The 11191-nt window shown below is 44.4% G+C and overlaps 1 protein-coding gene across 1 annotated transcript in view; it reads right to left on the bottom strand.

The window, feature by feature from the left end:
* Positions 1-11191, bottom strand: part of LOC309555995 (carboxypeptidase inhibitor SmCI-like) — a 232730-nt gene that overhangs the window by 155898 nt on the left and 65641 nt on the right. The gene's annotated exons all lie outside the window — the stretch shown is intronic.

The following is an 11191-nucleotide window of genomic DNA, read 5'->3' as shown; positions in this document are numbered from 1 at the left end:
AAAAAAAAAACAGGTTAATCGTCCACTGGCTTTGTGGCTATTAAATGCTTTGGAGACCTGGGCATTTTCTTACAGATGGGCTGTGAAACTTCTTGTTTGTCTTGAAAAATATGTATACAATTAATACATCACAATGTGCAAAGCTGACTGCTGACATGAGACCAGTGCCTTATACATGTAGCACTACACCCTTGGGAGCTGCTGGTTATGGGTTCCCCTGGGTTACCATTAGCAACAACATGATAGTTTGACATTTTTCCCAAGTGCTTTAGCTCAGTCAGGAAACAGTTCGACAGCCTTGGTTTTTGTGTTTTTATTTAGAACTTGGATAGGAGAAGAGAATGAGTGGGACTCCAACTTTATACACTATGCACAATAGGCTGGGACGACTTGAAAATGCTGAGTAATGCTGAGTAACGTTAGTCGTGGCTAGGCCGCTGTTTCACTTTGCCCTTAGCTGTGAAGTATATTTGAATGAGCTTTCTGATGTAAACTGTATCCTGAGGTAAACCTTATCATGATGGAAAATATACTGTGCTGCAGAACAACTTCAGGGCCCTTCCTGGCAGCCCCTTTGTTCCTAATCTTCAGGGTCAACTACACGGCACCCCCTTTACTGTTAAACTTCCTTGTATGAGATAGTTTCTTGATCCCCTAACTTCTCTGGAGTGGTCCCCTCTCCTAGGCAGACCCTTAGGCATATCTCCTGGTACTCACGATACTAGTTTTCCCAAGATGATTCTGCCAGCAGCTCCACTCTCAGCACTCTGGATTCTCTTCAGCTCAGCTCCACACCTGGGTCACTAGGCCGACTGCCTGAACCACCTTCCTGACACTTGCAGAAGGAGAGACAGCCATCCACCTCCTCCTGGGACTTTGCCCCGGCTAAAAGACACCCTGTCACATGCTTCCTCCAGATTTATTGCCCATCCCAGGATGCATTGCGGCCTTGCCCTCCCAATGGGAAAGCCATAAACCCTGGTGTGCTACTGATCAGGTTTCCTCCACTGTCCAACAAGCTCCCTCATTGGACACAGAGGGGAGACTCCCTTAGACCCAAAGAATCACACCTGGAAACATGTAACAGACCAAACTAACAGATCAGGCTCTCCTGAGAAGCAGAAAAGAGCCACTAAATGCGTTTTCCTAGCACCTACCCAGGAAGGTGTTACATACACACACATTATATACAGTATATTGTGACAGGATGAGATGCTGTCACGGTAAAAATAACCATTTAAAGGACACAGTGAGTGCACATTGGCTCCGTGCAGGACTACAGTGTGTAGCTGTGGAGTGGAGAAAACTGCTCTTGCAGCTTTCTCCAGCTTTTGGTATAACTGGATGGGGCTCTGTAGTTGGGTGATTCCACAGTGTCTTTGTGAGTTTTGTGGAGGACCAGTAGGGTTTGTGCTCAGGTGCAGGCAGCCCTTATAATGAAGGTATAGGAAGACCTCAGGGCTCCCAGTTAGACAGGTGGTCCCCATGGGAATGTAGACTGCACTTATCGTGTAAATATAACAATCAAAAATAAAAACCAACACAATTCCATTGGTAGTTAAATGGCCGCGGCACTTTTATTGGCATAAATAAATAAATAAATCAATAAATAAATAAATAGTGAATAAATAATTGAATAAATAAATAAATAACTCAAATGACTTTATTAATTCAAAAATTCGAATAAATATTGAATAAATTCAAAATCCAAATAAATATGCAAATAAAATTATCGCTTAGTCATAAAAAACTCAAGTGAATCAATAAATAAATAAATAAATAAATCAATCAGAAGTCCCCACCAGCCGCATTTTGTTGCAAACAAAATGCGGCCTAACCCAGCACCGCGGCCATTTCAATAATATTCTGCAAGCCTAAATTAAAAATATCAAGGCCAACGTCTGACAAGTGAACGCCATCCTGTCTATATAAACCCGAAAAACCGCCTTCAAGGTCCACATGACGATACGAAAAAAATACTAACCGATGGGGCGAATTTTGCAATTGAATGATTAACTCTCCTCCGAATCTTATCAAGTGAACGGAGTTCAGGCGATACCAACCAGACCAACTGTGGCACAATTTCTGAAAAAACCACAGAAGATCCTGGAAATATTGATTTTAATAAAACTAAATCACGCTTTATCATTAACATCAACTCTAAAGTTTTACGTTTACCAACGTCGTTACCACCCAAGTGTATAATTATCAATGAAGGTAAAGGCCACAGCTGAGATAACCTAGAAATATGCGTAAAAAGATTAGACCATTGTAGACCTCTTATGCCCATCCAGAGAATCTTAAAGGATGAAGAAGGTAAAGATAAATTAGATGTATAACACCGTTGATTCGCTCTCTTATGGGCCCAATATATAAAGGAGTGTCCAATGATCCAAATGCAATGTCTAGAACCTGAGAGGATTTAAAGAGATAAATTAGGGCGAATATACAAACCAAATCTATGAGAGTCCCATCTACCCAAATGCTTAATAAGAGAAACATCAAGACCCAGCCTAGCAGCCTCTGTGGCGGCTCCAATCCGGAATGAATGGGATGAAAATTTGAATTGAGCTAGACCAAGAATTGACAAGCAGAGCTTGAAAACTGCTGAAAATTGAAATTTAGTCAAAGGGACACCATTAATATGAACCAAAAAATTACCATTCACAGGAGGCCTAATGGAAACATATTTTTTCAAGATAAGGACTGGGCAAAAAATGGAGTCGCCACAAGCCTGCAGGCTGAGCCATTGACCTCTACCAGAAACATCCGTTTTTGAACTACTAATAAAAATATTTGCACATGAATCCAAAAGAACAACATCCGGAAAACCCAGACCAGAAAGGCCTAAATTATTATCAGGTAACAATTCCGAAATACGTAAAGCGGCAAAAAACATTAAAACAAAAGCTGTATGGAACAATAATGCTTCATATTCCGATGAACAAACCGCGGAGGTTGCCAAACAAACCTTCCTTAGAATGTCCACCGTTATAGGCCTACGAGAATCTGGTCTGAGATTTCCCAATTTATAGCCTTTCAAGGCTTGACGTACAATAAAGTAAGTGTTAGATGCAGGAAAATGATAAAGCTTAAAGAAAAAAGACATACCCGCCAATATTTTATTTATGTGACTATAAGAGTGTTCAGCTTGAAAAAGCGTGCAAAGGAAAGCTAAGATTTTTTGCTCTGAAGGGGAAAAGCCTGACAGTCCAATGGTATTATTGAATTCCAACCACCTTTTCCATGCGATTGAATAATCAATCCATGTTTTTGGTGCAATGGAATTTTTAATTGCAGAAGAAATTAGAGTCAAATCAAATCCCAAAGATGACTCGGGCAAACAAACCCCTCCGGGTCCGCTTCTGGTAAAAGCTGACGGAAACGCGTCATCTGGAAACGAGATAACACCTCAGCTAAAACATTATCTTTCCCTTGGACATGTCTAGCTTTTACCCAGATGTTAAGTCTTAGACAAAGCAAAACAAAATGTCGCAGTAATTTAATAACCAAGATGGATTTTGAAGATAAACAATTCACTGCGAAGATAACCCCTTTGTTATCCGAATGGATCAAGATCCGCCTATTAGCAAATTGTGAACCCCAAAGTTCAAAAGCGACCAGAATTGGAAAAAGTTCTAGAAGAACAATATTTTTTGTAATTTTATTCAAAAACCATGCCGGCGGCCAGGAACCACAACACCAGTGCGTCTTCCAAATGGCCGCAAAACCTCGCGAACCCGCTGCATCTGTAAAAAGGTCCATATCTGCTGAAAAAACAAAATCATCCTGGAAAAAAAGACATACCATTAAAATCCAATAAAAATTGAGACCAAACTAGCAGGTTGGCTTTAATATCAGAAGTAACCCTAATATGGGAAAACTGAGATTTTAGACCTGAAGTAGCCAGCGCCATTCTTCTAGAAAAAATTCTGCCAACCGGCATGACCCTAGAAGCAAAGGCCAACAATCCAAGGAAAGCTTGAATCTCCTTTAGCAGAATTTTTTTTCTACAAAGAAAATTTGATATGGTTGATAACAAACAGGCTATCTTATCGACTGGAAGTTGGAACTGTAACAACTCGGTATCAATGCCTATACCTAAAAACTCCACCCTAGTAGAAGGAAGAAATGTCTTTTCTTGAGCAATCGGAACGCCGAAGCCCCGCATAACACTCAAAAACAACTGCAACATCCAAAAACATATGGGAGAATCTGGAGGACCAACAAAAAGGAAATCATCCAAATAGTGGATAATCCCATCAAAACCAGACTCATAAACAACCACCCATTGTAGAAATGTTGCAAATGCTTCAAAGTATCCGCAGGAAAACGAACACCCCATTGGGAGGCACATGTCATAAAAGAACAAATCCTCAAAGCAGAATCCTAACGAATTAAATGCATCAGAAGAGATGGGCAGCAGCCTAAAAGCAGACTGAATATCTGTTTTGGCTAAAAGTGCTCCCTGCCCAAATCTTCTGATCAATTGAATAGCCTCATCAAAGGTGGCGTAAGAAACTGTAGCCAATTCAGGGTCAATTTCATCATTCAAGGAATCACCTTTTGGAAAGGATAGATGATGAATTAAGCGATAGGAGTTTGGCTCCTTTTTAGGCACCAATCCCAAAGGTGAAACCCTAAAATCTTTAAAAGGCGGGGAAAGAAAAGGGCCCGCAATCCTACCGGCTGAAATCTCTTTCATTAACTTCTCCCGAACCACCTCTTTGTACGTTACAACTGACTTTAATTTACTTACCGCCGTATAGCCAGAACCTGAAAAACTAGGAAGTTTAAAACCATTAGAAAAACCATCCAACAACAATTTAGCTTTCTCCTTGTTTGGATACAGGATTAACCACTGGTACATTTTTTCCAGTTTCACCGGAGTGAAGGCTTTTGGAATTATCCTTGGATTGAGTGTAAGATCTTTTAAAACACTTCACTACCGGATGGCTACCGAAACAAAAAGAACACTCATGCCTGTAGCGGCATGATGTTGACCATTTGCATTGAGATTCATTGAAGGCATAACAGATACCCTTTTTATAAACTGAAACTGTGCTGTTGACAGGCGCTGTTCCTGGTTGTTTAGTGAAGACTGGTTTTTGAGGAGTGATGAGGTTTAACCACAAACCAACATCTTTCATCCCCCATTTAAGACTGGGATAAACAGCCATCTTTTGGCGGAATGACTCATCGTAAGAGAACCATCCGAAGCCGCCAAAATTTCTATAAGCTTCTACAATGTTCTCCAGATGTTGGAATAAACCACTACATTTATCAGGCTGTTTCTCTCCCAATACTGCTGAAAATATACAAAAGGCCTGGAGCCAGTTATAAAAAGATTTAGGGGGAAATTTGCGCTTGTCATCAGAAACATTTCTCTTTTCAGTTTTTGAATTAGGCAGCAAAGAGAATAGATCAATACACTCACCTCTCTGTATCTTTTCTTTGATTACATTGGACAAATGAAATCCCAATGGAGAGATTTCACACGGTAAGGCTTCCTTAAAACATGTAGCAGGAATACTATGAACTGCTACCTCCTTTGCAAGAGTGGGCTCCACAGTATCAGCAATATTAACTGGAGAATTGCTAGCCACTGGATCTGACCAAACTCTTGCCACCGGAGGTACCTGAGGAACACTAGCAGCTAACTTTTCATTAATATTAGAGATGGCTGACAACAGCTGTGATAGCAACTGCTGTGATAACTCACCAGCTTGAGAGGGCTGGACAACAGCGGGCATAGGCAAGTGATGCTCCCCAGAGGCCTCCAATCCAGAGAGGGCGGTGGGCGGAGAGTCCTGTAGCTGAGGGGGCACCCCAGCATCCCCATGTAAAGGCCTGAGTCCCGACACCGACCCAGCCTCACTGGAGGGCCGCCCACGGCCAGCACTCACCAGGGGGGATGAACTCTGCCCAGCCGCACCACGTCCTTGCGCTCTCTCCCTCCTGCTGCTGCTCCGAGCCGGCCGGGGAAGGTGACGCCCTCCTTCTCTTCTTCTGGGGTCTTCTACCGCCGCGCCGTCCTGGCCTAGCGGCACCCTCCGCCTCCGAGTGCCGGAAGGACTCCTCGGGCTTCGCTGCTGGCCGGGCGGGCGGGATGCTCCGCTGTATCTTCCTGCTTGCTTGAAGCCGACTCCTCAGCGGACTTGATGGAAGACTTCCGACCACCTTAGACGTGCCGCTTGCTTGAAGCCGAATCCTCCGTGGGCTTGAAGGGTGCCTTGAACCTGCCTCCGCCATCCCGTCTTGTCTTGACACAGCCGCCGGCCTCTTCTCCTGTGTCCGGGCTTGTTCCAGTCTTCTTCCTTGCTCCGGCACCGGCTACAGCTCTTCTTCTCTCACCGGTGCTCCGACCGCTTCTTCTCCCGAGTCTTCGCCCGACAAGCCGAGGCATCTTCGCAGCCAGTCTTCTCCGCCATCTTCCGCTGCCTTCTCCAGGACTCTTCTGACCAGCGTCTTCATGGCTGTTCCGGCGAGCGAGCTCAGTATTATAGCTCTGTATTATAGCCCGATGAGCTCACTACGCCGTACTAGACCAACTGTGTCCGGAGCCCTCACGCAGCCGCTTATATAGGCCTATTTGACCACGTGACGGAATGTTCTAGAAGGTCACGTGTCCGCCTATGTGACGCGAAGTCACGTTTTTCCCCTCTGAAAGCCCCGTGCGCGCCGCGCGCGGCTTAAAGAGACATTCAAAATTTTTATTTTTTTTTTAAATAACTTTATTATCCTAACGCGGCAGCCACAATCCCATGTAGCGAGCCGCGTACTGCGCCCCGCTTGTCAGGAGTCAGAGAGGCTGCATGTGGCAGCCAAAGCCTGTGTGACTGTAAGAGACAGTAAATGGCCTAGGGCCAGAAGTCAGTGTGGAGTCGACCACACTAGAGGAGCTGTGTGTGTTAGCGTGAAGTCATCCACACTAAAGGAACCTGTGGTCTGTGTGACCAGCACAAAGAGCAGAGGTAGTGCTAAAGCGAGAGAGCCAAGTGGGCTAGTATTTTTAGTTGTGTATTTAGAGGAGAAAAACCCCTGCTATGGTACAAACATTTATTTTGCCGTTTAGTAAAAATGGGCTACTAGGCCCTTAAAATATAGTACCTGACTACAGTGAATCACTGGAGAAATGCATCTGTCACTGAGCTAATGGTCCCCCATGTTACAAGATATATATATATATATATATATATATATATATATATATATATATATATATATATATATGTTTTCTTTATTCATTTTTTTTCATTATACAATAAATATCTACAAAATCATCACACTTCATATCCATACAATACCTTTGTTCCCACCATCTCCCCCCAATAAATAAAATACACATATTCAGAGTTATTATCCCTCTTCTTTTCTAAATCCTTAGCTACTTTATCTTCCCCTTTCTTTCCTTTTCTCTCATACCCCAATCAGCTCTGTATATGTTTCTGATCTTTTCAACTTAAAAAAAAAAAAAAAAACATCCCACGTTTCTAAATTTTTTTTCCAATCCGATCCTCATATGAATGACAAACGTCTTCCATAAAACAAATATATTCTATTACATTGAGCCAATCTTTGATTGATGGGCTCTCCTATGAGCTCCAAAACTTTGGGACAAGCCATCTGAGTCTCGAGATACCACCATTTCTTTTCATAGACATAAACCTGAACATTCCATCAAACCAAAAGTACTCTTGGAGCAAACATAAAGCTACCCTTAGAGGATAGACATTTGTGCAGAAATTATACAATTGACCTCAAAACAAAATGTCTGAAGAAAGCTCCATAGATAGGTAGATAGATAGATAGATAGATAGATAGATAGATAGATAGATAGATAGATAGATAGATAGATAGATAGATAGATAGATAGATAGATAGATAGATAGATAGATAGATAGATAGATAGATAGATAGATAGATAGATAGATAGATAGATAGATAGATAGATAGATAGATAGATAGATAGATAGATAGATTTCCTAGCTGCAGTTATGAAGTATTGTATCTGTGTCACTTTGTCTAAATAAGTTCTCCATAAGGATTACATATGTGTATAGTTTATTTAATGACTCGTATCCACGAATATTGTTTTCGAGTGTTTAAAATGCATTTAGTGCAAACATCCAACGCACATCAACAAAATCCCCTTGACTTTCTTGAGAAGTACACATGGAAATTTAAAGATTGTGTTTTACCTGTTTTGTCTTCCAATGAAATAACTGGGCACTATGTCCTATTGAAGTGCATCTGAACTCGAGCAAAGCAGGTCAAAAACAGTCTTTGCCATCAGGGCCATCTTTACTGTTGATTGGACAAGCATTTTCTAGCCAAATTTCCCTCTCCTTTTGCTCTGAGACATACAATAAATAGCAGCTAGATTCAAAATCTGTTTACTGCAGCAGATTAGGCAGAGATTGGTTGCCTGAGTTTACAGCTCACTGACTGTTTGCTAGAGGTTACAGCACACATTATGGCTAACTGATTAGTTGCTAGAGATTAAAGCACACAATTTCTGCTTGCTAATTAGTTGCTTGAAGTTACAGCACATGATTTCTGCTTGCTGATTTGTTGCTAGAGGTTACTGCACATCATTACTGTTCACTGATTGGTTGCTAGAGTTTATTGCACATCATTGCTGGTCGATGATTGGTTGCCAGACATTACTACACATTATTACCGCTCATTGATTGGTTGCTAGAGGTTACTGCACATCATTGCTGCTCACCCATTGGTTGCTAGAAGTTACTGCACAGCCTCACTACTCACTGATTGGTTGCTAGAGGTTAGTGCACATCATTACTGCTCATTAATTGGTTTCTAGAGGTTACTGCACATCATTTTTACCCTTTAATAGGTTGCTAGAGATTACAGCAGATCACTACTGTTCACTGGCTGGTTGCTAGAGGTTACACTATGGACTGGGAAGGCGAGGGGACCCACAAATAGACAGAAACCTTCTAGGGGTCCTAGGACTCCTGGGATCTGTGGAAGTGCTGGGGGAGAGGTGTGATCAGTGGCATTGCTGGGGGGATTAATGGGATCAGTGGCAGTGGTGGGGGGATGGGATCAGTGGCAGTGCTTGGGGTGGTGGGATCAGTGGCAGCACTGGATGGGAGGAGACATTTCTACACCGAACACCAATGTTAGGGGGTGATTTAGACTGATGACCTATGTAAGGTAGGATTTACACTGCCCACCAGTGTAAGGGCAAATCTGCACTTACCACCAATGTAAAGGGAAACTTATACTGACCACCAATGTAATAGGGAATTTTCACTGACCACCAATATAATGAAATATTTACACTGACAACCAAAGTAATGGGTGATTTTTTCACCAACAACAAACAAACGTCTACACAGGCCACCAATGTAAGGGAGGATTCAACACTGACCACAAATGAAATTTAGGATTTTTTACCGACTACCAATATAAGGAGGAGTTTCTACACTGGCCACCAATGTAAAGGGGATTTACACTGACCACTAATGAAATAGGAGCACTCACAGTGACCACCAATGTAAGGAGGGATTTACACTGACCACCAATGTAAGGGAAACATTCACACACTGACCACCAATGTAATTGAGACATTTAGTCTAAGTTTACATTTGTGCATGTCAGGAACGCATGCAAAATCGCTTTCCTGACACCACAGAAATGTGCTGCCCTTTAGCAGATGCACAGCAGTGCCGTTAATCAATGCTCTGATTACCAGCATACACTCCCCCCCCCCTGTCAGGAGAGCCACCGATCAGGCGCGAACTGAGGAAAGCTGATCAACGGTACTTCCAATTTATTATGTGACCAGCTGTGATTGGACACAACTGGTCACATGGTAAAGAGCCTATGTTATAGGCTCTATACCGGGATCAGAGATGCGGTGTGTCAGAGTGAAACACCACACCACTAATCACCGCTCTGTGTGCCCCCTGGGGATGTGCAGACTCGCCTATCCTGCTGGATGTCATATGACGCCCAGTCAGGATAGAGCAACCACTTTGCGGCCGTCATTTTGCTATATGATGGGCGGTAAGTGGTTAACAAGAGGGGGACAGTATGAGGGGGGGTAGGGTGAGAGGAGGGGGGTAAATATGACAAAAGGGGGCAGTGTTATTGATGAGGGGGCAGAATGATGGAGGGGCAGTGTTACAGGAGAGGGGCAGTATGACAGGGGAGGGTGTGTTGTGACAAGTGGGCAGTGTGGCGGAGGACAGTGTGACAGATGGGGGGACGGTATGACGTGGGCAGTGTAATAAAATGAGGGCAGTGTGACAGGTGGGGGGCAGTGTGACAAGTGGGGGGCAGGGTGAAAGGTAGGGGGCAGTTTGACAGGTGGGAGGGCAGTGTGACAGGTGGGGAGGGTAGTGTGACAGGTGGGAGGGCAGTGTGAAAGGTGGGGGTCAGTGTGAAAGGTGGGGGGGCAGTGTGACAGGTGGGGGAACAGTGTGACAGGCGGGGGGCAATGTGACAGGTGGGGGGCAGTGTAATATCAGGGGGGGTAGTCTGAGAGGTGGGGCAGTGTGACAGGTGGGGGGTAGTATGATAAGAGGGGGGAATGGTGACAGGTAGGGGGCAGTGGGGCAGGTGGCAGGGCAGTGTGACAGTTTGGGGGGCAGTGTGATAAGAGGGGGGCAGTGTGAAAGGTGGGGGAGCAGTGTGACAGATGGGGGGGGCAGTGTGAGAATGGGGGCAGTCTTAAACGTGTAGGAATAGTGTAACGGGGGGGCAGTGTGAACGTGGGGGGGGCAATGTGACAGGTGGGGGGACAGTGTGACAGGTGGGTGGTCAGTGTGACAGGTCAGGGGGCAGTGTGACCAGTGGGGGAACAGTGTGACCAGTGGGGAAACAGTGTGACAAATGGGGGGCACCGTTATAAGAGGGTGGCAGTGGGACAGGTGAGGGGCAGTGTGACAGGTGGGAGGGAAGTGTGACAGGTGGGGGGCAGTGTGACAGGTGTGAAGGGGCCAGTATGACAGGTGGGGGGCCAGTGTGACAGGTGGGGGGGACAGTGTTACAGGTGGGGGGCAGTGTGACAGGTGGGGGGCAGTGTGATAAGAGGGAGGCAGTGTTACAGGTGGGTGGGGGCAGTGTGACAGATGGGAGGGCAGTGTGACAGATGGGGGGCAGTGTGACAGATGGGCATTGTTACAGTAAGACACACAGCATGCTCAGGTGCCAAGCT

The sequence above is a fragment of the Pelophylax lessonae genome (assembly GCF_965119305.1).
Source record: "Pelophylax lessonae genome assembly, chromosome: 5".
Lineage (NCBI taxonomy): Eukaryota > Metazoa > Chordata > Amphibia > Anura > Ranidae > Pelophylax > Pelophylax lessonae.
The sequence above is the reverse complement of the archived record's forward strand: the minus strand, read 5'-3'. Positions and strand labels throughout refer to the sequence as shown.